We start from the raw sequence: 27234 nt of genomic DNA on the forward strand, positions 1-27234 counted from the left end.
TATGAACGTGTGAAAACATGTAAGTTTTGGGAATGTTAATATACTCCAGTGTTCAAAAGATTTCTCAAGTGACCTCTTCTATTGTGGGTTTCGGATAAACAAAATTCCTAAAAGCATTTTTCACCTTAAATCAGTGATTACAGTCTGCCACTAAACATCATGAATGTCCAATAAACTTTAACAATGTAACCAATAGCTGAAACTGATATGACAGACCAAACACATTGCTTTAGACAGGTAATCATATTCTAAGAAATGAGGTGACAGAAACAGTTTATCTGTTTCTACACTCACACGCCCAAATGTTTGCGTCCATATCTCTTGTACAACTACCATGTCTGTGCCTCCTGTTACCACAAACCCAAATTAAATGCACACTGACTGAATTCTATCCAATCAAGTGCCTGCAACCACTCCTGCAGTTTTACCCACACTCATGGATACGCTGGGTGACAAACTGTGAACCCACCGAACTTTGTACAAAATAAAAGCATTTACATGTCAAATATGCACCATTTCTTCCATGACAAATGAGCCTTGCCATTGGCCAGTTGAAGAAAATTATTATTTGTTTCCTTGATTTGAATGTTTTTTTTTTTTTGTTAGTTTCACTTACAAAGATCGCATTGATTATAGCCTCAGGTTCTCTGATCTCAAATGAATGCAAGTCCGCTATCAATCATAACTTTAGTGCAAAACCTGATTTCCATATAGAGGCACCCTCGCCAAAGGCTACTTCATTTAATACTAACTTTTCAGTAGAGTTGAAAGTAATACTCTGTCACAGAACAAGCTTTACAGCACGATGGATCCCCTGATGTAGATAACAAATCACCTAAAATCAGCCCTAAATGAGGGATGAATTTCATTACTTTCAAACAAGGTTATAATTTCCTAACTTTCTGCCATTTGTTTTCATTAGGAAAACAAAGATTAATGTGAAAGCAAACAGTTTTATGGTTGTTCAGAACAACTCTTAAAGCCAAATGTTTTATGGTAACTTTAAGCATGGATTAATAAATAAAGTATGGCCTAAACTGTGGAAAATATAAATACTATAGTGACTCAACTGGAGTTACTATCTTTCAATTTTCGTCACTGTTTTTCACCCTAAGTTTAGTCAGACTTTTGCGTGTGCTGTAAGGTTACCACACCACAGAGTAAATCACAGAGATGCTGGACCTGGATGCCTGAATGCTTGCTGCGAGGTCACAGGTGGCAAATCAGGTTGTACAACCAAAATCCTGGCCTCTCCAATTCTGGATCCTTCACACATATTAATTTAAATCAAACCAATTGTTTCATCAAACCAGCCATATGTTGCATTCATGCAGCACAGCTGACATTTTTCCCAAGCTTTCTATTTCCCTGGGCCCCTAATTACATTGCACATTATTGCACATCACCCTTTATTATTTGTAGTGTAGAAGTAGTGGTAGTAATATTGGTGTTGTGGATGTTGCTGTCAGGCTATTATGTTTGTTTGTTTTTGTCAGTCTTGCGTGTGCTGATATTTAGTTTCCAGGTAATAACTTACAGATGGTTTGCACTCACCACTGAGGACTGTTGCCCTATATGGGCCTTTGCTTATGCTAATAACAAACTGCCTGGAATGTGCATCCAAATTAAGGTCAAACATTATTCACCAACATCTTCACATGGGTACGAACAATTTAACAATTTAGTGCTCTGCGCAGGTTTCATTGATGACACACATGGTTTTATTTTTCTCTTATTAAGATTTAACAAATACATTTAAAGGAGTCCTTTGGTGATATTCTATATTTTTCTTATAGTCCCATGAAACACCAAAACCAACATTGCACTAATAAGTGTGCCCTATGTAATCAAAGCCTGAGATAGTTTATTGTTCTGTACCACAGACCTCTATAGTTGTACATCAGTAAGGCATAATGTTGCACCGGATGACTTCATTACCATGAACATGAGCACTGTAGTTTTTATTTTGAGTCCACCCACCATACACCATTAATAACTGCAATAAATACGTGGCTGAAAATAGTTTGCCAACAAATGCACTATTTACTCTTGTCTGAGTAACATTTGTTAAAAAACAGGAGATTAATTAGCCTTGTTTACATTATACATTCATAATCCGATTTTAAAAGATTTATGTCTTCATTAGGAACCAATAGGCATGAGGTTGAGTGACAGAGAAGTGGAGAAGTATTGAGCAATGGATTAATGCACTGTTGGTTTTGGTCGTTCATGGGATTTGTTGACAGATACAAAAAAAATATAGAAATATAGAAAAAAAATATAGAAATATGAAAAGATGTGGATGAGACCAAATGTCTATCTTCAGTGTGGATCAGAGCAGCAGTAATTGGACATGTCATCATGAAATACAAACATGCAAGCAGATAATATAAGTCTTTAATGACTGATCAATACCCATCACACACAAACAAACACAAACCAGTGCATTTTGCGCAAAGGCTTATTGATCCTATTGAAGGCTATTTCAGATAAAATACTGGTGTACAGACTTCCGGTTAAGTATGTTAAGAGCAAGACGCTTGTGAGGGAGGCTCCTACAAACAACTTTTATTTTTTCAAGCCGTTCTGATGGTCATTTTTACTTGTAGTTTTGACTTTTGCATTGACCTACAACACTAAATCATCAGCAATGACCCACATAGCAACAAGGAAAGATAGAAAACAAGACAAAAGTGAAGCGACCATGCTAACCCCACAAGAAGCTACGAATCTTGTAATGCCATCTGGCGCTGAAGCTAGTGCTGAGCTACCCACCGAGCTAGACAAACTTTGTGCTGTTCTAATGACAGAGCTAACTGCATCAATAACCTCACTGTTGAAAGAAGCGCTTGAAAGTGCACTTTCACCCATCTCAGCATCTTTGGATAAGATTTGATCCACTACCGACTCTCATGGCCAAATATTAAACAAGGTCAAGCACACACTATCAGACCACAGTGACAGAATTGTGGTACTAGAAGCAAGACGTGCTGCTCTCGAGATGGAGAACACCCAGCTTAAAGCCAAGACTGATGACCTTGAAAATAGGTCTCGTCGATCAAACCTGCAAATTATTGGAATTCCTTAAAAAATGGAAGGAAAGTTTCTCGTGGAAGTGTTTGGAAAAGACTTTTTTCCCACTCTGCCCATCCTTGACCATGCATCCAGGCTTGGGCAACCACCAACATCTGAAAATGGGGGGGCAAGACCTTTTATTGTGCTTTTTCACTACTTCAAAGACAAGAAATGCGTCACTTGCAAGAAAAGGGATCAGCTTTTCTACTGAGGGCAAATGATTTACACCTACCCAGCGCTAGCCCAGCGAAGTAACGTGCAGCGTTCAACAAGTTGTTTAACAGGGCAAGGTGAGCTGGTCAAAATTGATTGCAGCTAATATTCTGTTGACACTTGAATAGTGACAAGTGGCCTAATAAATAGCTGAACTATATAAGAAACATTGTTGTGCTTAACATAATAGGTGTGGGCTTTTTGATGGTTGAGAGAGACTTGTTTATTTGTAACTGCCCAGTTAGCTCACTTATGATAGCAGGATGTGTTATGCCCACCTACCAGTACCAAAAGATAGTAACGTAATATTATTGCCTCTTCAAGCTTGTGATTTTGACTAAGCTGAATTTGATTGTGTTGAACAACTGAGGCTTTAATCAAACAAACTTAAGGTTACTCAAATACCTTGTATGTCCATGATCCACTGTAAAAAGGAAAAGATTACATATATCCAGATGTATTGTAACCCCCAATTGAAATTGTCGGAAAAAAAAAAAAACGAACGCCAATGCTTCATTTAGCAGTGAATTAGGGAAGGTCACAAAGTTACATACAAAAAAGGAAAACTGTAAGTGACAGCCATATCTTAATAAATAAATAAAACATTTATAGACAGACAATGAATGTCATTAAATGTCATTCAAATGTAATCTAACGTAATTAATAAAGTACTTGAGTGTATTTAAATGCGCTCACCTGTTTGCCAAATTTTATTTATTTTCCTAATAGGGACTTGGGCAATCCTCATGTACTTTTCAGACAATCCCTTAACCTTCAAAACTATATACACCTGGCAATTGATACTATTGGCTGAGAGTTAGACACCACCACAAAGTCACATAAGAAGAGAAAAAAATGTAACTATATCTTCATAATTAGATTATCACAAATGTGATTTTGGGTGTGTTCAAATGCCCCTACTTGCTTGTCAGTTCCATATTTCAAAGGTGTACTGATCCTGGACAGTCTTGGGTCACCCTTTTGAGTTGATCCCTTAACTTTAACAATTGTAATTGTGGAGAAAACATACAGCTGACAGTTGGTATTATTTGACTTCTAAAAACCCAACAGAAGGAGGCAATAGACTCCTACCCTCTGTTGTCAACTGTATGCTCTATAGCTGACTCATTACAATTTCTTTTTTCCTTTATACGCATAGGCCAATAGAAATAAGAGGTGATCTATAATCTAGTTTACCTATGCTATTGTTCTGCTGAGGAGGTGGGTTAGATCTAAAGGCTTAATACTGTTCTATAAATAGAGCCACTCTCATGGGAGAAAGGAAAGGAAAGAAGTTTCAGATGCACAGGAAACTGAGTATGCATTTTTTCCTGCGGTCTTTTCTCTTTACGAAACAAGCCCTAGGACTTTTGTTTTTTTGTTGATCTGTTTAAGCCTTGGAGGTATTGGGGAATGGAAGGGATTAGCCTTAGGATGTATCGTTGGTCTCTTATCTGACAAATGATTGAGTTGATCTCAAAAATGCACAACAAATGCGTTCTGCTATATCAGACATAGACCTGAGGTTATTTTTGCTTCTTCTGGTAAATGGCACTAAATAACAAGGGTAATAGAGGCGGTCGGTAAACTAAACTTATATCATGGAATATTAAAGTAATAAATAGCCTGATCAAATGCTCACAAGTTTTTTCTCACCTTAAACGTCTCAATGTTGAGATTCTGTTTTTGCAGGAGACACATTTGAAAGTGGCAGACCAGACAAAATTACGGAAAGGTTGGATTATGCAAACCTTCAATTCTAACTTTAACAGTAAAACTAGAGGTTTAGCAATATTAATCAGCAAAAAAATTCAGCTCATCCCCTCTAAAACTATTTCTGACCCCAGAGGTTGTTACATTATTGTTATGGATTCTTTATTTCACATGTCAGTCCTTTTGATCAATGACGTTCAAACAGACTCTTATTTTCTCTCCCCTATACCACCCCTTAGGAGGTGATATATATTGCGCAATCAATCCAAGATTGGATCATTCAAGCTTGAGAGTAGTCCCCCCAAGTGGGAATGGCAAAAGCCTCAGCCATGTTTATGGAGGAGAATGGATACGTGGAGCCATGCAGGTCCCATAACCCTTCAGCCAAAGAATTTTCTTTTTTTTTCAAGTGTCCATCATACATTTTCCAGTGAAGTCAAATCTGTGGAACATTTGGCAATTGTCATATCAGATCACGCCCCATTGACGCTTGAAATTAACTTCTCCAATTTCTTGACAGATCGTCCTCCTTGGACATTTAACCCATTATTGCTATTCAATGAGAAATTCTACCACTTCCTATCAAAATCTATAGAATCATCCCTAGATACAAATACAGATGAATCCATCTCCCCTTCATTACTGTGGGAAACTTTGAAAGCATCCCTAAGGGGCCAAACAATTACCTATTCCTCTCATTTAAGTAAACAACACAAAAAACAACTTACACTTCGACCCTATATTACTGTCTACTTTAAAAATGGATCCAATTCCGAAGTCACTACAAATTTAAAGCATCATCTGTATTAGGACCCATCAGCAACAACCATCTATTCCCTTCCTCAACCCCTTGACTCTTTTTCTAACTTTCTAACTCTTACTTTTTCTAAGTGGAAAGATGTAGGTCTACAATGTTTTAAAGATTTATTTCACAATGACACATTTCCCTGCTTTGATGATCTACATCAAAAATACAATTTACCTCGCTCCAATATATTTAGGTTTTTTCAAGAATGTAATTTTATACAAAAATATTTCCCTCATTTCCTTCTCTTTCACCTCAACTCCCTGATGAAAAAATATGTTAAACTCTAACCTCCCTGCTCAAAAAGGGCCTCTTAAGCCTAGAAAATCATTCATCTCAGAAAATCAAATCACATCGGAAGAAGGATCTAGATATTGAGCTATCAGATGACTGTTGGGAGGGAGTGTCAACGCAGGTCAACTCCTCCTTATCATGTGCTAGCCTAGCACTCATTCAATTTAAAGTTTTACATAGAATTAATTTTAGTTAATCCAGGCTAACTGAGATTTACCCAGGTTTAGAGCCACGTTAGGGACCGTTGCTTTCACTGACCCACAGATCTGACCCATATGTTGTTGGTCATGCTCTGCATTTCAAAATTATTGGTCTTTGGTTTTCAACACCCTTTCAGATGTCATAGACCAAGTCAACACATTGCCATATTTGGAGTACCAAATAATTTGTTCTTATTCTTGAATACTAAACAATGTGGTATTTTTTTTTCTTCTTGAAAATATGAAACGTGGAGATATTTGTTACTTTTGGATACTGTATTTGTACCTACATCTCCTGTGATAAAAATACTTTTGAGAAAAAAATACCAGTGTATACTTTGTTCATTTAAGAAAAAGACACATGCTTAATTAGAAAATAAAGATTTTTTTTATACTTTAAAGGTTATTGCCACTTAGGCCGGGGGGCAAAATGGCAATTTTGAAGCATGGATAGTTAATCAATGCTTCGGGGCAGGGGGGAAGAATACCACAAGGGACATTTTTTTTTCAAATGCAGCTCTAATAAAAGCCTAGAAAGACACATTAGATAATGTGTTCTGTTTTCTCATTTAAAATGTCTACCATGAACATTAGCAAAAGGCTTGGAGCTGCACATCCTGCCAAACGTTGACAAGGGGGGGAGGAGATGGTGTCATTTGTGGATACAAGGGATTCTCTGACTCTTAACTCACCAAATGTTTTGGGGAGGTGAAGTGTCTGGAGGTCACCTTTCAGCGGAGTGCCTTATGGTGTCCATGCTGTCTGCTGGGGGTGCGCGATTATCCTCCTCCAGTCGGATCATAGCGTCTGTGAGTCAGACAGGGAGCAAAGGGGGCAAAGGGAGAAGGAGAGGACAAGATTGAATTAGTTAAGGAGGATGTGTCCAAATTAGGAAGTGGAACACCTATAGCATAAAGATTTTTTTAGAATCTGAAGAAGCTTCAACAGGTGTGAAAGACCAAAACACTATGTCAGAACAATGTGAGCCAAAATGACTGTTCTTTCCCTCCAGAGAACATACATTCTGCCTCTCAAAGTAGAGACAAAGGCCATTAGTCAGCGACTAATTTGTATATCTTTTCATGTATGTCACTGCCAAACGGCTCATATTGCTCACAGGAATCGACCTCGTCATTTGCAGCAGCCTCAAAATCTTTCTTTATGCTTTATTTATGCAATATGTTTTAATCAAGGATCTACCCGAGTAGTGCAGCTACCATTCCCCACTGGATAATATCTGTCAAAGGGAAGAATGGCATGTCTTCATGTCTAGGGAAGTGTTCATGCCTTATATAGTCTTGGTCTTGTAGAGTTGCTTGCACATAGCTGGATCTAGCCAGGGGCTAAGGAAGCAGACCTTATGAGAGCTCATTAAAACAGTCTTCAAGTCTTAAGAGACAAATATGAATGTACTACAAAAAAAGCTCGTCATTAAAAATAATCAGAAGTAATGGAACAGTTCCCAGACTGAAAAAAACATTTATTAAAAACGGAAGTTGCAGCTGACTTGATGGCTACATGAAAAAGGGCAGATAATGACAGAGTTGAGGCAGAAGCTAAATAATTATATTCAAACAATCCACAAACACCTACAGAATGGTGACACAAATGAGCACACCGCACTCCTTTTTGTGTCACATTCACAAATTACACCTCAAAGGTCAATCGAGGAAACATTTCTCCTCTAATGAGAAGTTGCATTACATTTCTGAGCAAAGACGATTCGCTTTGCAGTAACACTTTTTTTTTTAGTAACAATGACATTTTCACTGCTATAAATACCAAAGTAAATATATTCCTTTTTTTAAAATCCACAACCCATTTTTAGCTGCTTATAAAAGGTATTCAAACAAGATGGAGTGCTTCATCTTAATACTGATGACCTCTCTTGGCCTTTCTCCTCCACATTTTAGTTGAGTCTGCAGGGGCCTTCTCAAGTGAGCCATAAAGAGGGCTGAACGAGACAATTACCATTTTCAAGATTCCCCTTTAAATCTCTAACAAGACTTGATGTTCGTCTCAATTTGCATGAAATACCCTATGAATGAGTGGGCCGTTCCCACAATATTATGAAATGGTAATTATCCAGATAGAGAATATGAATGTACAATAGCTCATTACCAATCTGAAACAGAAGTCTGTCATACTGTACTGTACATGTGAAGGCCACCCCTTTAAAGTAACAGATAAAAGGTCAAGTAATTATATAAGCTTTAGTTCTCATTCTCACAGTAAATTACTTTGAAATAGAAAATCTTCAAGTGCTCACTTTCAAAATGCAATTGTAAGGAATATGAAGAGAAACATATTTAATCAGCAAACTTTTTTTATGCCAGAATATCCATACAATGGGAATCTGGACATAAGAGGACAAAACAAAGAACTGCTATAATTCCCTGCAAGGAAAATAAAACCTGTGGTATTTGTTAATTGGGAGGCAGTAAAAGATCTTGTTCTGGTCGACTCCTACAGCTGGAAAAGGCATATGGTTAAATTGGTGACAGTGTGGGTATCTGAATTTGGTTGCACCAGCTGTTTAATAAATCCATTGTGAAATTTGAGTGTAAAGTCCTTCCTAAGTCCTCAGTAACTAATTGCTAGTTTCCAGTGTCTTTGCTGGTAAGGACTTCAAAATAGGTTGCTAGGAAACATCCATGGTGCTATTCAGTCAAACACAACCAATTATGTAAACAGGAACTCACTGTAGTGTCACACACTGTAGAATAACTTCCAAAAATGACAGTTTTAGGGGGAATATATCAAAAATATATAAATATATCAAACTTAAGTGCCAATCCCCTCTAAATGTAGGTATTTCTTTGTTTTATTCATATATGCATACATGGGTAGATATTTCAGAGTTAGAAGTGTTCATGCAGTTAAGAATGAGTGGGGAATGTTAAATTACAATAAGCTAGCTAATATTATTACGTGATTATATTTAGCAGAATATTATTGTTTCATTAAGAAGTAGTTTGTTTGATGCATCCCGTTTTAATTTAGAGATGTATAAATCTCCACTTAGTAAACTTAGCCAGCTCCTGAAGGAAATAGCATGAACCTCTGCATGCATTATGTAACAGTAAAACTTGTTGCTAGGTGAAAAGAACTGCTTCATGTCTATTAAAGGAGACACGCAGGGGTCTACAGCATCCTCCGGTCAACACAGGGGATTGACCATTGCAGCACACGACCACTGTGGTACACACAGAAACCACAGAGGCAACAACTAAAACATGATAGGTTGGATTGTTCAGATTAAACATAAACCACTGTAAATCTCAAGACCCAATGTCCCACTGCTCTCTTCTTCCTAAATGGAGCCCCTTATCTCACCAAGCTATGGTCCAATATAAATCTATGAGCAAAGCTCTTCAAATTTATTGGCCGAAAATATATTGATATCACCTTTCACTAACTGTTTATCCTTCCCTGAGAGTGCAGCAAAGCGAAAACAACTACATAGACCCTAAAAAAATTGCACTTGATTAATGCATTTTAGGATTTATGTTGTACTAGTTAAATACCCAGAGTCAGGCTGATTTAAGAGCTGCGAGTTCTGTTGTTGCATGATAAAAGTGGGGCTCAAACTTCATTGAATGCTTAGGCTAAAGGAGAAGAATGTTTACTGAGCCTGCTTATGATATTAACTATCAAGCAACATGTTAACCTTTCAGCAAATACTTCATCCCACTGTGGTAAATGCTACAAATGGCTCAGTATCTAATCACCTGCTTGTAAGGGTTTGCAAGTGCCTCTGTGTTTCAGTGCGTGTCTTACAAATGTCTTTTTTTGATGAAGTGATAGTGCAGAGGAGTGTATATTGTCTCCAGCTGTAATACGGTGTACAGGAATGTGTAGGAGCGAGGCCGTTTGTGTGAACGTGTGTGAGAGAGAGAGAGAGCGAGAGAGAGACCTACAGACGGCCATACAGACAGAAAAAGACAAAGTGTGTTTCTTATGGCTAAACCACAGTTGAGATTCAGCCAAGGTCATCCTCTTACTTATGACATACATGGAGCCAGACTGAGTCTCTCACTTGGACGCTCTCCATCTGCTCCCACTGATAAGACTGGCTACTTCATGTGCAGCAGACACACACCATGGCTCTGTATTGTGCGGATACAGTGTGATTAAACCACATTAAGATTCCCTTGGATCACAATAAAGAAGGCCATTCCCACACATACAGGTAGTATGACTTCTTAACAAAAAAATCTGAAAGAGCTTAAACATTCAGATGTCTTGATACATTTAGTAAATTACAAAAATACAGGAACATGACTACAGAAATCACATTTTTGATACTTGCAGGTGTTGGTGCATTTTTAAATATGTAATGATGTTATGTGGAAAAAACGGTCTATATATGAGCTGGAGCAGAGGAAGCACATTGCAGTCACACCTACTGCTCAGTGGAGATTTTTCAAAGCCATAAAGGTGGACAGGGATATTCTGTTAAATGGTTTATCCATGTCAGGCGGGAAACCCAATTGCAGGCTATCAAAGGAGCCTGAAACAGCTTAACCCAAAAAGGACCTTAACCAGACCAATGCCAGCAATGCCACATATTTTCCCTCGGTGTCTACTGAAGGTCATGGAAAATGGAAAAGTTAATAGGTGTAAGTGCACCTTGCTGACCAGAAAGACTGTTTTCCTTTCTTCCAATCGACAACCTCCTGCTAGCTAGAGCTTGCTTTAGAATTATTTATGAGAGAAAACAAAAAGATATCTTTCTGGCATATCAGGGAGGACACATTAAAGTTTGGCTTTTTCTGTAAGCCTCCTGTTTTTTTGAGTTCAGAGAACCATATGAATTTAATTCTTGAGGAAGGCAATAGCTCTAACAGAAAGAGAAATACAGGTCAGAATAAATACTTTATGGGGGAAACATTACTGTTTAAAGAGATTAGATAGGCGCCGTGTTGGTGCCAGTCTTAAACAAATGCATGATGATGGCAACAGACTGAACACTCAAAGAAAGTGGCAATAAAATAATGAAGTACCGTATTTGCTGTACTGGGAGGATGGTTTGTTTTTGTTGCATGCAACACTGCAATTAAAATGAACTGACAGAGCTTTGTACGCAGATCACAGTCAGCTGTCTCTATATGACTTTCAGCTTGCAAAGCAAACAAACTGTGTATTTATGCAACATGCTGAACAGAAAAGAGGTTCCTTGATCAGGAAAAAAAAACAAAATACCACAGAATCTTTGACAGCAACCTGGCTACAGGCAGAATGTTTTCTTCGTTAACATTTCATGTTGTTACAATTACAAAATGTTTTAGTCATCTGCTAAAACAGTGCTGTTTCCACACAGTGGTAACACAGAGCCGTATTCAAAACTTGAAACAAATGGCCGTACTCCAGGCAAGCTTCTGTAACGTCTAGAGGTTCACGGACTGATCACCATAACTACAGCTGATGATCTCAACATGCGATACTTCCTGTTAAATGAGCCTTAGCCCATGGAGGTGGACCAATTGGCAGGAAATTAGACCAAATTGATTGGGAAACAGATGGAAGAGAAGCAGCCACTATAAAAGCCCAGGAGGCTGTGAAGGAAGGAAAGAGATGAGGGATGAAGACGAGACGAGGAGAGATAGCATGAAATAAAGGCCAGATTAAAAGGAACTATGGGATATGACTTTTAAAAGACACAATAAAGCAATTTTCTCTTTACATCATTTAACCTAAAACTGAAAAAGCACAACCACAGTGACATTCATATCTCAGTCAGTAACACATTTGAGCAAAACTCAATTTTATTGCATCCGCTCCACGAAGTTAAAAACATTTAAACTGATCTGTAACACTGTTATTTGCTATTCTTATATAATCTTTCCAAGAAACAAGATGAGAGAAAAACAGAGGGGCCTTGAAAATTCGCCAAAAGCACAGCATTCTCGTCCTCTCACAATGTTAAAAGTCATCTCTCTAAAGAGTACCGCACAGAGACAATAGCTCCACTGTCACACTGAGTTTTAAGACAGATACAAGATTCATTCAGTCTTTGTTTTCAGGCACGTCACCACTGATGGCAGAGCAGGTCTTTGTGGCCCCGGCAAAAAACTGCACGAGCGCTACAGTATGACAGTTGCCAAGATCTTTAAAGATAATCTGTGATCCAAAAGTAAACAAAAGGGCCGCCTTGCCACAAAAGGAACCTGCTATGAACTCCAACAACAACAACTAAATCTAAGTTATTACTATTTTCAGAAGCTGTTCATCCTCATCATTAAAACAAACCCTTCAGTTATATATGTTTATGTACATGCTTGAAGGTCAAGAAATTAAGGATTTCAGTTCAAGTAAAACGTGTGTGACTGCACAGTGACACCATAGACAAACAAATTAAAGGTACACTGCTCTATGTAGCAATACTTTATATAAGCGTGTCCCTGTTTTGGTTGTTTTGTGTGTGTGCATGAAGACACACATGCATGGATTTGAGCATGTGAGTGACGCAATTCACATTTCTGCCGCCAATTTCATGCTCTCTGTTTATCAGCAGTTGGTGACAGTAACATGCAAAGAAAAGTAGCAATGCGCCAACAAAAGCAAGGAAGTAGAAAACAATGCACAATTAAAATCTTCAAAAATCAGCTTCACAAATGTTTTATTACAAAGAAAATGAATTAAATGTGTTTGTTAGACTTCAAGCATACACACAATGTGCTTAAATATAAACTTTTTTTTTTTTTTGTTTACAAGTAAACACATGATGGCACCTTTAATTTTCTCTAGCCTTTCATCCAGGCCAGGTCTTTTAGCTGAGTTTCATATGATGGTTATGGTTTCGATAACAGTGACCCTGTGGTGCAAGTGATACAGACAATGAAAAGATAGATGATTGTGTGTGCAATAAACGGCTCTTGAGCCGCCCTGGAATACCTGCTGGGTTGATACAACATCTACACTCAGATAAAGAACCTTTTGTCATCTGCGTAAATGACTCATGACCATATTAATGAATCCTCCTGTGTTGAATTAAGACAAGCACCCACACACACACACACAGATACGTTTCCCTGTGTTTATCTGGCTGACTTCATTCAGCTGAGGTCAGTGGATTACAATTTATCTTGTAGGGCCGGATATGAAAGCTTCATATAAATCTATACACTGTATGAGGGAACAGCAGCATACTCAATATACCCCCCACTTCACTTCCAGAGTAGAGAATTAGAAATATAGAAGATGTCAGGGTATAATATAGTTGGATCATTTTCTCTGTCCGAGTAAGAGTCACAGCTGTTATTACATGCTCTTAGAGGAATAAGGAATTACTCTCAGAGAGTCATATGAGAAATGATAAAAAGAAAAAATAGAACCTTGGTGAAATGATCTCAGGAATGATCCAATGCATTGTGAGCTACCTCTAACATCAAATAAGTCTCTGCACTACAGGATACTTGCCATACTATGCCATTGCTGCATTGAGATGTGCCGTCTACCTCATGGCTGCAGCTATTAACAGCCTATTGATCCTCATGAAGTAGACAGTGTCAGATAATGACAGATCTGAGCCAAGCCACATCAAATTACAGTCACATGTATTCATATAAAGTGCTTTAAATAAACAGGTTGTTCGCAAAGTGCAAAGTGCATGAGTCATCAGAGGAATGATGAGACGTGAATGGGTTGAAGGTAGTTATCTGCCGGGAGTTTGAATTAAAAATCTGAGCGTGGTCTCACCGTCATTAACCCTTCGGTGCTACACTGACCTTAGATGTTCATTTGATCTCATCGTGTTTTGGTGAGTGTGGAAATGGAACGGGGTGATGGTGCGGGGGCACCCCTTTGATGTTGTAATGCAAAATTTCTTTTATCTCTCGTGGAGCGTTTGAGACCGGGCCAGCTGTCCAAAAACTCAATTAGCGGTTCTCTGAATGCGAGCCGACAGCATAAGAGGAGGCGTGAGGCACGGAGGTGTGAACGACAGGGGGAGAAAGAAAAAAAAATGTAACTATTAGGACAAATGGGACCACAAACTGAGCAACACAAACAGAAAGAGCATATTTTGAACATGAGATCTGCTCTCTTTAAATGCAGGGGAAGAGTTGTGAAAGGGAAAAAAGGAGCAGCAATTGCATCAGCTCTGCGTCTGGTAGCAAGATGACCAGAGAACAACTAAATTCCTGTTTATAAGTTGCTCTGTATGTGTGATATCCAGCTGGTGTGCAAACAAGCTTTTTATTGAAGGTCACGTTAATGGTTAGTATTGTGTTTGATGGATAATTGAAGACAGCTTGTTTGACAAATGATGTGCATCCTTGCTGCACACAGTGAACTTCCTCAGCCCATTTAGCTTCCATCCAAGGCCTCATCACCACAAATACCACAAAGTAGCATAAAAGAATTCAGAATCCCAGAAGCTCAAAGCTCTTAATGCGTTCACTCAGCCAAAACCATGGTTGTTTTCTGCCCCTATGAGGGATATTGTACCTTAGAAAGAAGGCAGAGAGAGAAGGGGGAATGGGAAACAGTAGGAAGAAGGGATGACAGGAGGTGGAATATGTGCCTGCGTGCCTCTGCATCTGTGCACTGTGTATATGGACAGGACTGGCAGAACCCACTGCATATTTTCATGACTGTGAATGGATGCACTGCAGCTTAGGTGAGGATGGAGGAAACAGGAGGGGAGAAGAGAGGTGATGGAGAGGAAAAGAAGCAGAGGCATGGCTTTTTACATTAGGCCTTTCATCTCTCTCCTGCCATCGGTCATCAGAAATGGGAGAACAGCGACTCCCAAACATAGCACTTCGTTCCAGTTCCATTTAGCTCTGAACCAGTTGAGACATGACAGAATGAGAAAATAAAGAAGGCTATGTTACAAGGTCCCACAAGGAGCAAAAAGAATTATTCATGCACAAAGGAATTTAACTGCATTGTCTCGGCGCCAGTACCAATAAAGGAATATTCTTGGTTTTCAAATAAAGGTGGTCTTCAATCAGGCAGAAGTTATTTCTGACCTTCATCTCGCAAGACCACTAATAGTCATGAAATACTTCCTGTGGACTGACTCTGTAGTCCAAAAAAAAAAAAAAAAAAAAGAAGCAAAAAAATCTAGGCAAAAGGTCGACACTAACAACTTCAGGAGAACAAACTTCATATGAAATCCAGCTCCCTTGGTTTCTTAAATCAGAGCCTACTGTATGTCTCACACAAACAAACACACTGATGAGGAGTCTTTTCTCACACATCAGTGAGACTCACTGGGTGATTTTTAATATGTTGTGGCCATAATTCGACATGCAGAATGCTGAGAAGTGTTTGTGTGTTCAAGGAATCGCTTCAGAGAGAAATCATACGTTTACGAGTGTTGCGAAAGCTTGCTTTTAGAAATCATGGGAACAACATCTTTGAGTCATTTGTTTGCCTTTTCACAAGTTATTTGTTCAGTTTGACCTTTAAATGCTGCAAAAACAGTAAGTCATAAACAATGAGGGACAGCTCCATCTTCACTGAGAGAACATACTGGAAAATGAGCAATAATGGAGGAGAGATCTGAGCTGTAGTGTGTGCAGCATTTTCAGAGAAAATGCCATATTTAAACCGATAAATAATTGCAAAGGGGGAAAAGCCTTCACAAAATAAGAAATTCATATTCATTTCAAAAATATTTAGAATTTTAAAACACATATCTGCTCTGCCACAGGAGCATTAACCAGAAATGAGCAATAACAGCAAGGTACAGGTACTCTTAACTTTTCTCCAAAAAGCCGGAGCGAACCTCAGTTATGACAGCTGAAGGGTTATTACCAATTAGACCGGCAATGTCTCTATGCCTGTGTGAGGGCAGAACAGCTGAGCCTCTGCCACAGGAGGTGACAGAGAGAGAGACAAGCAGCAGCAATCAACCAGTCTTATTGGAAAAATTTTCTCCTGGGGAACCCAGAAGGGAAGAAAACAGAAACCAGAAAAGCCCACAGAAATGAGACAAAGATTCAGACACTGAGCCCTGCAGCTGTAGAAAATAAAATCAACGAATATGTTTTTAGAATACCAGACTTTCTGCCAACTTTTATTAAATAGAGCAGTCAGTTCCCCCCCCAAAAAAGCACATTTTCTCAGTTTAAAACATGTTGCCACAAAACATAAGTGACACTGACTTTAAAGATGCACTCAGTGGAGTTCACAGTTGAATGTAAAAGCATCAAAAAAACAGCTGGAAGGACACTTGAGGGTATTTTTTGGGTACTTTAACAGAATTACAAAGTCTACCTTTCAATCACTGATTTATGTCTTTTGCAGCAGTTTCATTGTCCGGTAGGATGCCAACTACCTTATCTATGGGGCACAATTTATTATCCAGTGAAGAGATAATGATGTTGAGTTACATGCTAATGTCTCCACAATATCTACACTTTGATTTCAACTGAGCATTAATGAGATTTTGGGATAGTAATCCAGATTAATTAAAACACCCTACATCTTCCAAAAGAGACACTCTCGTTAAGTTCTTGCTGGTGCCTCCTCTATTTGATTAAAATTTATCTTCTGTAACATATAGCCAATTTTGGGTTTGAGAGGGTTCTTTATTGAAGAGAACAAAAACACATTAGCGCTCACAGCGATGCTCTATCAGCCGCTGATAGAGAACAGAAAATCGTTTGTTGTTAAAAGTCTGATAATACCTGAAGCACAGATGAACAGGAGGTCAGGAAAAATGAGAGACAGCAAAATTACAAAAATGCTAAACTCAAAACAACATGCATTAGCAAGTGCGGCGTAATAGCCTTATTAGAAAACACCCATCCCCTCGACACATAAACGGATCCATAGTTTGCGGCTCGGAGTGAAACAAATATAGAAAGGCTCCTTCACTTCTTTGTTCCTTCTCTGGATCAAGAGTTAATTCTGCTCCGAGTGACTGTGGGCTGCAAGTGACAGCAGTGAATTAATGATTCATTATGCTCAGTGTAAGCAAATAGTGAGACGGTGATGGAGGAAAATGGATTTACACATATCCAATGCCAGCCAATACATACTTTCAGCAATTATAAAAATATTCTGATACCCACTTAAAGGAATTAAAAAGCAGCGCTGGATTGTAAAACCACCGGATTTTTTTTTTTAAACAAGAAAAAAAAACACGCAGATGTGTTGTTCGTATCCCCAGAAATATTTAGAAACCTACTTCTTAAGAAATCTGAAACCAAAAACTCTGATGGTCATAATCATTCATTGTAAATGTGATATATTGCTCACTCAGCCTGGGGCTTTCTACTAAATGAATTTTCCATTTTCTTTTTATTCAGGCCAATCACTTGATTCCTCACTAGACAGCCTCCCCACATGTTCAGAGGTACAAAATGTAAAACTGTAAGAAAAAAAAAACAGTCAAAACTCTGTTGAGTTTGTGAGGTGTTTGATTTTTATCATGAGGACATCATGAAAATTTGATAAGCCATGTTGGGATTATTAATGCAGTGAAAACTGCGCAATTGCAGAACGTGTTGTACATGCATATTCCATTAAAGTGACACATCAGTGGATTTACAGATGATGTGCTTTGAGACAGTTTGTGTCTAACACATCAGATTGTTTATTCTGGTGCAGAACTCATGGCGTAGCTATAATACGAAACCTCTTTTGAGTTTCACACATGCAAGTCTACAAACCTCTTAATCTCCTGTGTCCACAGATCACCTCCGGGCTGTAAATTCAGCCGAGCATCACAGATTAAAGTCTTGCTTCTTTAGTTTCTATTTTAGGGGGAGTGTTGTGCGAGTTCACGAGCTTTATATCATCCCCTCCCCCTACCTTTTCCTATTCCGCCTTTCTTCTCTATCTTGTCACGACCCAAAGGAATATCATGTGTAAATTATTCAATTAAGTAGAACTGAAGTTTCAGTTTAACTTATGTCGAATGTCAGGACGCTGGGAGCTTGTAAGACTCCAGTGCATCACATGACTTGACACTTTTTTTGTCCTATGAGATGTTGTTGATTTATTATAAAACTTAATACATGTGGTGAGACATTTAAAATAACACATCAGCAGATACTACAATCTTTCAAACTCCAGTGACGTGAAGTTTAAAAGGGACAGTCTCGTTCAGACAGGACTTATGAGCAGGTTAAATATGGAGCCGCTGATGTCTAGAGGTCTTATGGATGTACAGCGAACCATCTGCATATGTCATTCTGATGGATGAGGCGGGAGCAGAGATCGAATGACCTCGCTGTTTAGACAAGCCTCGTGTTAGGTTGGGCTCCGTCCTGTCACTTCCACTGACTGATGGTCGCATTGAACAGGAACACGCCCGAACAATCACAACGACAAGGCTCCGATAATGGCAGTGAGGGATTTTGTCTGTTCCTGAAGGGGGTGGGTTTAAAAGCTAATCAATGTGAAATGTGCATGCATTTTGTAGTATATCAATCAACGAGAAAGTAGAAAGAAAGAGTGAATGTTATTAGTCTGTGTACCAGAGTGAATTTAAAAACTCTGGGAAAAATGAAACGATGCTCCAGCAGCTGTTAGTAAGTAAATTCAGTGCATATTAAGATGCGAGGGAATTCTCTTTTAATTCCCCCACAGTCCTCAGAGTTATGTTATTATGAGGGAATTGATTTTCTCTCAGACAGCCGAACCCCCAAAGCCTGTAGAAGTCACAACAGAAGTAAATCAAATAAGGGAATGGGGGATTTATTAAAACACCCCCAAAAAAATCTCCTAATAGGGACACACATCTATCTCACTAACAATATGACATAATTAAAACTTCTTTTCATACTTGTTCAATAGTTGCACATCCTATCACTTGTGACAAACTGTTGCTACAAGAATGAAAACTCAGTCTTACAATGACAGAAAAATATTAATTATTTTCTTTGAGGTTTTAAATGATTGCCTCTCAAATGGCGGGGAAGTAATGATAACAAACTTACATAACTAAACTGAAATTGTTTATGCTTTGGCAAAAGTGATGTTTTCGAATTTGTTCTGTAAAACAAAGAAAAGGAACTGCAGCTCGAAGGAAAATATGTCTGCCTCGGATGCAACCATCTGCATCACGAATTGTCATTTAATTTCTTCATGGCTCTTTGAACCATTTCAGTAAAAAGAAAAAAATGATTTTCTATTCCAGCTCCTAGTCTTACACACCCAGCCAAAGATAACATTAAATGAATTTGTTTGGTTCTGGCATTTTGGGGAGCTACAGAACCTGCATTATTGTCTGCACACATGCCGGAAAATAATTTAGCACTACTTTGTGCAGCTGCGCCTGTAAGTATCTCCGCAGTCCGATCCAATTTTGTCAGAAAGTTTGAGAGGATGGTCAGACACATGGTAAACTAACAAACAGTATACTGCAGAACAAGTTTGACAGGTTTTTCTAGGGAGCGTTAAAGTATAACACTGCTTAAATCAGCATTTCCTGTCTGAGGTGCAGGGATGCACGCCATGCTGTACTTAAAGAATTATCCAATAAACAGCTGTATTTGAAGCATCTGTCCGGACAATTTGTTCCAATTAAATAATCTGATTAGAGCACAGTTTTGTTTTAGGCATCTCAAAAGATTTCTCATTTCATCCACCAATGGCTCTTTGATATAATCAGGAGGGAGACAAATATATTTTGGTTTAGACACCCGGCGCTTCAAAGACTGAAAAGAGTCAAAACATATGAGTGGAAGAATGGAGTCTGGAGCCTCTAGCACACATCAGTTTTCTTGCCTTGTTAATGTTACTGTTCGATGACGAAGCATTCCATACATCAGCCAAGGAGTCTCGATCCCAACTCCACGGAGCCACTAGCGATTTAACACCTTGGTTTGGCAGAAGTATAATTAACTTTCTCCACCTTAGCACAAGATAGTGCTTGGAAACTTACCATGGAATTAAGAAGGAACCCAAACACTGGATTGTGAACAATATAAATAACCTCTGTCACATCCTGATTATGATATATGAGAGCCAAGCGTTGTTCTCAAACTTGCTGCCAAAGCTGACATACAATAAAAGGGGTCATTACCAAACCAGGGAAATGACTCAGACTCTCTTTCATTTGCTCTCCAAAGAACCGTTCATCATTGTTAACTCATTATATCACCTTAGATTCTGATGTCTAATGTACAAATAATAAACAGTGGCTGCAATGAGGTCACAGGGTTATCCTGCTCCCCTGGTGGTTCTCAGCAGTTAAGGATTAAGCAGGATGTGACTGATGTAATGATAGCAGCTTAAGAAAAATGAAGCAGATGACTGCAAACTCTAACTGCCCATCCATGTCTCTGTTGAAAAAGAGATTTAATGAGATTAATTTAAAGAGCTTTAGTGAGACTAATCTGGATATTTAAAAAAAAGTGGTTAAATAAACATGAACAGCAAAGAGGATGAAGCAAAGAGGTGGCAGAGCCTGAGAGAAAACTTCAGGAGCTTATTCAGGGTCATCAATAACATGTAGCCTTTTCAGTGGAGTATCATCGCGAACCGTATGTTAGTGCAGAGAAGCTTTAGCAATGTATCCTCCCAGTGCAAAGCATCCTGTAATGGCACTCCTGTATTTTTTGCCAGTGTTGGAAGATTTAATTATTTAAAGCCACTATGTGCACGGTTGTTTTGTGATTATTGCATCTTTCAAATTATTCTGATGGGATAAGTTTTTGTTTGTAGAAAATCCCAGTGAAAAGTGATGTTTTCAATCACCTCATCTCAGTAGCCCCATGGAGGACCCTGTCCTCGGTAGCAGCGTGTGGTAATGTTTGCCACAGTGTCTAATTTGAAACTACCCAAGGTTTAACTGAAATACCTATATTTTTAATTACTTTCATATTTGCAGACTAAAGGATTGCACATATCATGTCTGCCGCTGTATGTTGGCTGATGGTACAATATTTAAATCAACTAATTCATACTACAAGCAGCTGTTGCTGTCATTTTTGGAAAGAATTAGCCATCAGGGTGCAAAATTAACTTTTTTGTCCACCAGTCAAATGGTTAGTGAATGTTCAAGTTTTACCAGCCACTCAATAGATTACCATTGTTTTTTGGCTGGTGGCTGATGCTAATTTTGTGCCCTGTTAGTCATTAAAATAATCTAATTTGATGGGCATTAAAATGTGTACTAGATTAAACATTTAAGTGAAAGAGACAAAATACATAAAAGGTTTATGTGAATTTAGAGAGGTCTGTATGTACACCTTCCCCGAACAAAACCACAAACATTACCCACAGTCTGCATTGCGCCTCCCAATTTATACGAACACAACATCAGCTGTGGGTCTTCATCCTCCACGGTTCAAGCGTGTTTGTTTGAAGCAGCAAAATTCCCAAACAAGCTAAACTAAAATGGCGCCTGTCTTTGCTACTGCTCAAGAATAGAGCCCATGATGTCCTTTGTCTTGCCCATTTGCCACTTTCATTTGAGGAGATTTAAACTGAGCTCTATGCCAGGAATCTAGTCTTGATAAATCAAGCTTATTTAACCACTTTATTTTCATGTTTACACCATATATTTAGCTGACTAACTATTGATGAATAATGAGCTATCTCAACTCCAGTGTGTTGCCTGCAATAAATATGTCCAGCCTGGGTTATGATTACATTTCAAAGAAACACAGAAGGTACCAAGCCAATATACAGTGTGCTTTTTTTTTTTTAACCAACATAACCCTGCCAAAAACTTTTGTATGGAGACATGCCAGGCAATTCCATCTATCCTCTCTTGCTTCTAGCCTGCTCTTCATCCCAAAGACACCACTAAAGTTAATGTACTCTGGCTGTCTTGTCCTCCACCAAAATTTCCGCATTTCTGTAATACCAACTCTGTTGAGCTTGTGCTATGCTAATTTGAAAATGGATCAGAAGCTGCAAAAATACACCTTTTCCTTCACAAAGATGTTTGATAATGTTCTTGCCAAAATAGATATTGCTGATAAGGATGAACATAAAACAGATGACCAGTCCTACAAACCTGCCCCAGTGATTCATGTCATTGCACTTCTCCCACAGAGCTTTCATGTCATGCCAAGTTACACACATTCCTGCGATGAGCTCTAGATTATTATCACTTGGCTAAATGGAAGTAATCCCTGGGGAAGTCTTATAGGTTTACACCACTTCATCCACAAAACATGGAGGAGTGGAAAAATTCCAGCAAGAGATTTCTCATCACACTGATGTTAAAGTATTGATACCTCTAATTATAATTAAGTTCTTTACTTCAGCCTCCGGGGACTGGAAATCTTCACACTGCATACTGGTTCATGTTGCTGTGACTCAGAGAGTTTATTTTGATTTACATAAGCGAGACTGTCTTCAGACCTAGGCGTGAGTGCACCAGAGGACTAAGAATCATGGCAAATTATTCACAGTTGAGGAAATGTATATTTACCATTAAGTAAATTTAAATACTGTACATAAGTACAATTTTTAGTATTTTCATTTTATGTAACTTTATACTTACTGACAATATTTAATCTGACAGCTATGGTTACTAGTTACTTTTTACATTAAGACTTTACATAAAAAGTTATGATAAGCTTATAAAATATATTGCATTGGTAAGGATTAAACCTGTGGTTTCCAACCGTATTAGTTTGTGACCACTTATAAAAAAGCTGCGTCTACTTGGAGCCACTTGTCACGTTTCAGATGTCTCCACGTTGTCAGCAGTTCCACTGAAGAGTGATTTCCCCTTTGAGCTTCTCAGATGGTTTAATTTAAGTAATTGCTTATATCCATTATCACAACAAAAACTAAGATTAGAGAATTTTTTAAATTTTTTTTTTTTTTTTTTGAAAATTATAGAAATTTGTGCAGTGGAACATCATCTTACGACCCCCCTGATGTATCTTGTGATTGGTGAGGGCACAACACCTATTGGGAAACACTTGACTTATCTACCCAGATAACCAGATAGACTTCGGCTATCTACAACAGTAAAATGCAGTTTAGGCATTGATGCATCATTATTAACAATTCTAATTATGTCATATACAATCATGTATGCTGATGCTTAAAGTACATTTTGACCATAATACTTCTGTACTTGTACATATGTCAGATTATGAATGTAAGACTTTTAGTTGTAACTGAGTATTTTTACCCATTTTGAGTGTTTTTACTCCAACCATTGACTATTAATATGATCCTTAAATCACACCTTTTCACTTTTTAAAGGTGTATTTTACTAGTTAAAACAGTACTGAATGAATATTGCCTTGCATATAATATTATAGGCCATCGCATAAAAAGATTGGAAAGCTAATTGCTTTGGGTTAGATAGATAGATAGATTCTTTATTGTCATTGTATATTAATACACAACGAAATACAGTTTGGCAGCAATCCTCAAGGCAAACATTTTTTAATTTGGGTGATGGCCTATGAGGGTTTGTCTTACTCTACCATGTTGTGATCAGGCTGTTGTCTGCTTGTTACTATTACGAAACACTTCAAATCCCTATAGGAACATTGTACAGCTGTGTCCCTCATCTAATTCTGCCTCAGCTTTCAACCTGTCCAATAAGAGTACCCCACTGTGCAGTAAAACACTGACGATAAAGCACTGAACCAAGTACTTCTTTAGACATGCACTGACAAGATAACAAATTGGAATGAAATTATTTTCATACACTTTTGTTGCCTTAGACTCATGTAAATGTCAGCTGAGGATTTGGCCGGGGGGCTGGGGATATTGTTGGCACGGATTAATTTTCTTCTACAGAGTCACGTGCTGGTTTGAACTCCTTTAAAGAATGGAGCAAATAGACACTCTAACATCTGCTTCAGGGTGAAAACTATGAAATCGAAATTTCAAATAGAGCTGTTCGCTTGACTTTACTTTGAACATGTCACTTTTACTGACGTTCGGTGGGAAATTGGGCCGGTGACGACACTACCGCAGGCATAAAGTTACATGAGAGGCAACCTTCAAGCATCATTAAGAGAGCAGGTGGAACAAACAAACTTTGGCGAGGCGGATGACTCAGGTGAATGAGTATGATGAAAACCAGCTGTGTAAACGATTAACTAGTTCCCAACTGTAACATTAAAGTATCAATATTTGACCCCTCAAGCATGATTGCAGCATCTGCTCAAATTTTGATAGTACTGTAAAGGATAAACAGAGGACGGTGTCTTTCCAAAAGGCTTCAAAAAGAGGTACTACAAGATTTTTAATGGGCCAGCCTTCACTCCGAGACGCATATAAAGAAGTATGCAAACACAAACATACATACACACATGTAAGTAGATTTTTTTTTTTTTACATGAAACGTGTCGGATTTAACAATCCTGGTTACACTTTAAAACCATGGACAAATGCGAACAGTCACAAAATAAAATAAAAAGCTTTGTTGAGAGGTTCCCGTAAAATTGAAAGCACTAATGCCTCTGTAGCAAAGGAACAGCACAACACATCAGACACTAAGCTGGATACAGGTGTGGGATTTTGAACCACAGCACACTATATGTTATGCTTATGGTAATACTGCTGTTTTGCACAGTAGTTTTGCTAAAATCTTATCAAAAACACAGTTGGCAGCGACTCAGCGTAGAAATTAGCTCTAACAAGTTGGCACAGGGGCCCATTCGAAACTCCAAATCCCCTTGAAAAAGCACTCGCTCACCTTTTTAAACTGCATCCCACAAGCTTGGCATTGTGTAAAATCCTCAACAGTGTCCTTTACCTACATCCTGAGCTATGATCCTCTCAGCAGACATAATGGCCAGTCCATTCAGTCTCTCATGTGCCATATGCAACAAAACAAGAGCAAGGTAGTGCAGACACATTGCTGAATGTAGAGGCTACTGAATAATGATGCACAAAAAGCAGGAGGCTTTTTGCGAAGCCGACTCTATGTGATGAGTGTGACTGCACTGGGTATACTGTCTATATTTCTGTCATTTGTCCCAACCTTGAGTTGAAAACGTATTGTCTTTCCCCAATGCATGGTCTTTTGTTTCCTCTATTGGAAAAAAAAAACTGTGAAATGAAGAAGGCAGAAAGCAGCAAAGAAGAATCACTTATGTTTGAAAGTTCTTCACCTCAAACCAATCTCTAACTTGATTTGTAGATGGAACTTTTTTTTTTTTATTACAAAGCCAAAAAAAAATGTGATTTAGTCAGGATATGCATTGAAGCTGAGTGCTTGACACACAATTTGACACGCTTGAGATGGGCTTGATGAGCTGTGTTACAAGAGCGAGAGGAAGGCAGGCAGAAACAAACAACTGAAGAAAACAAAAAAGGTGCAGCTGGCATTTTTCATTTGTAATGCGCCACTGCAAAATCCTAAAAGGAACGCCCTTATAAATTCTTTCTGACAGGGACCTAATCACACAGCAGCATCTAATCAAACTTTATGTTGGAGTGATTAGACATTAAACACTTTCAATTTAGTTTTGGAGGTCCTTGTTGTTGTGACATTAGCAGAGTATGATTAATCAGTCATCATCTCAGTCTGATAATGAAAAGGTACCTGCCTACTCACAGGAATATATGAGCCTGAGCAGTGATACAGTATGTACTCAGATTATATGCTTATTGGTACTAAACTGGCCTTTTTCCTTGAACTAACAACAGATGTTTGTATGTCTGTGCCAACATCTGCCACACAAGAAATCCTCATCATGTCTTTAATGAGTAAATGCTCATTTTATTGCCTGGCAGGTGTGACAGTGATCTACCCACTCATCTTTATGCACAACAGCATTGCTTTAACCCTACAGTGTCATTATTCAGTGCATACAGCATGTCACAGTATGTGGTATTCTTTAGGTTCCTTCAGTTTGAAAATTCAATACAATACCCCGCTGACAGACATTGTCGCACTGCATTCAGAACCCATAACTGCAAATTGCATCGTCTATAGTATTGCTTTAATGTTGAGAAATAGCTTCAGAGTGCGTGTCAGACAGTACGTTTGATGACTGGAAGCATTTCAGTTCATTGTGAGTATTTATCCCACTGTAAATTGTATAGTATACATTCTAGACAACATACCTTTTTGTTGAAATAGCAAAGGAAAATGAATGCTGCATTGTTAGGAAATGTAGAAATTAAGCATGCTCTTCTGCAATGTGAAAAAGATTAATCAATAACATTTTAATACTTCAACAAGTGACTTGACTTTTAATTTTTTTGTTGTATCTCTTTTTCCCCTGGTGGCTTAAGTCTTTTTTTCACCCTTACATTTGTTTCTTACTGCCTTCATCTTTCTTTCTTTCTTTTCCCCTTCATCCACAGTAGTAGTTCACCCGTATTTACAGGCGTCTAGTTGCTGCTTTCTAAACAAGAGCTTGTACCAGCCATTTTATTGTGTTATGAAACTGACGCCACTACAAATGTGTCAACAGAGGGTAATTGCAATCTTATTACCACTTGCATAGACCAATCCCTTGGAAAAATTACAGCAGTAAGCCAGCCACAGAGTTTATTACGAGGACTAAACATTCGGCTCATCTGAAAATGTTCATGATTTCTTTTTAGTTTATTGTTACAAATTAGTTAGTTTTACATAAACTTTAATGCTCCGGAGCTGCTGTGGCTGATCTCTTGATAGATCAGTCTGTCGCAGTGGGAAAAATAAAATGTACTGTGTGGTAGGGTTTCATTTACAAATCAATCTTTAATATAATCAATACTGTGTGCAACTACATTAACCAAGAATAATAAATGAGTCATCAACATTAATTGGAACACAGAAACATGTGGCTGAATATTGAGAGAATGAAGCTGGTCCAATCTCAGTCAAACATCCATCATCATCATAATTTTTTCCTTTCTGTGTGTGTTAAAGCACTTGCTGCTCTCTCAGCTCTGCAGTAACTGGAGCTGGTGTGGATTCACTCTCCGTAAGTGGTTTTTAACGTAAAGTATACATATTTCACCAGCACTCTATCAGTCTCTGTTGTCTCACACCCTGTCATGCTTTCTCACTCTTCCTACGTGTATAATACAGCTCCCTTTTAC

General features: G+C 38.3%; 1 protein-coding gene across 3 annotated transcripts in view; it reads right to left on the reverse strand.

Annotated features, from left to right (window-relative positions):
• chrm3a (cholinergic receptor, muscarinic 3a) overlaps positions 1-27234 on the reverse strand; it is a 121255-nt gene that overhangs the window by 53564 nt on the left and 40457 nt on the right. For all 3 annotated transcript variants that reach the window (XM_067610447.1, XM_067610448.1, XM_067610445.1), the window contains exon 2: positions 6993-7107. The gene's annotated coding sequence lies outside the window, so the exon portion shown is untranslated. The remainder of the gene's footprint in view (positions 1-6992; positions 7108-27234) is intronic.

This window comes from Thunnus thynnus, chromosome 14, assembly GCF_963924715.1.
Source record: "Thunnus thynnus chromosome 14, fThuThy2.1, whole genome shotgun sequence".
NCBI classification, from domain to species: Eukaryota; Metazoa; Chordata; class Actinopteri; order Scombriformes; family Scombridae; genus Thunnus; species Thunnus thynnus.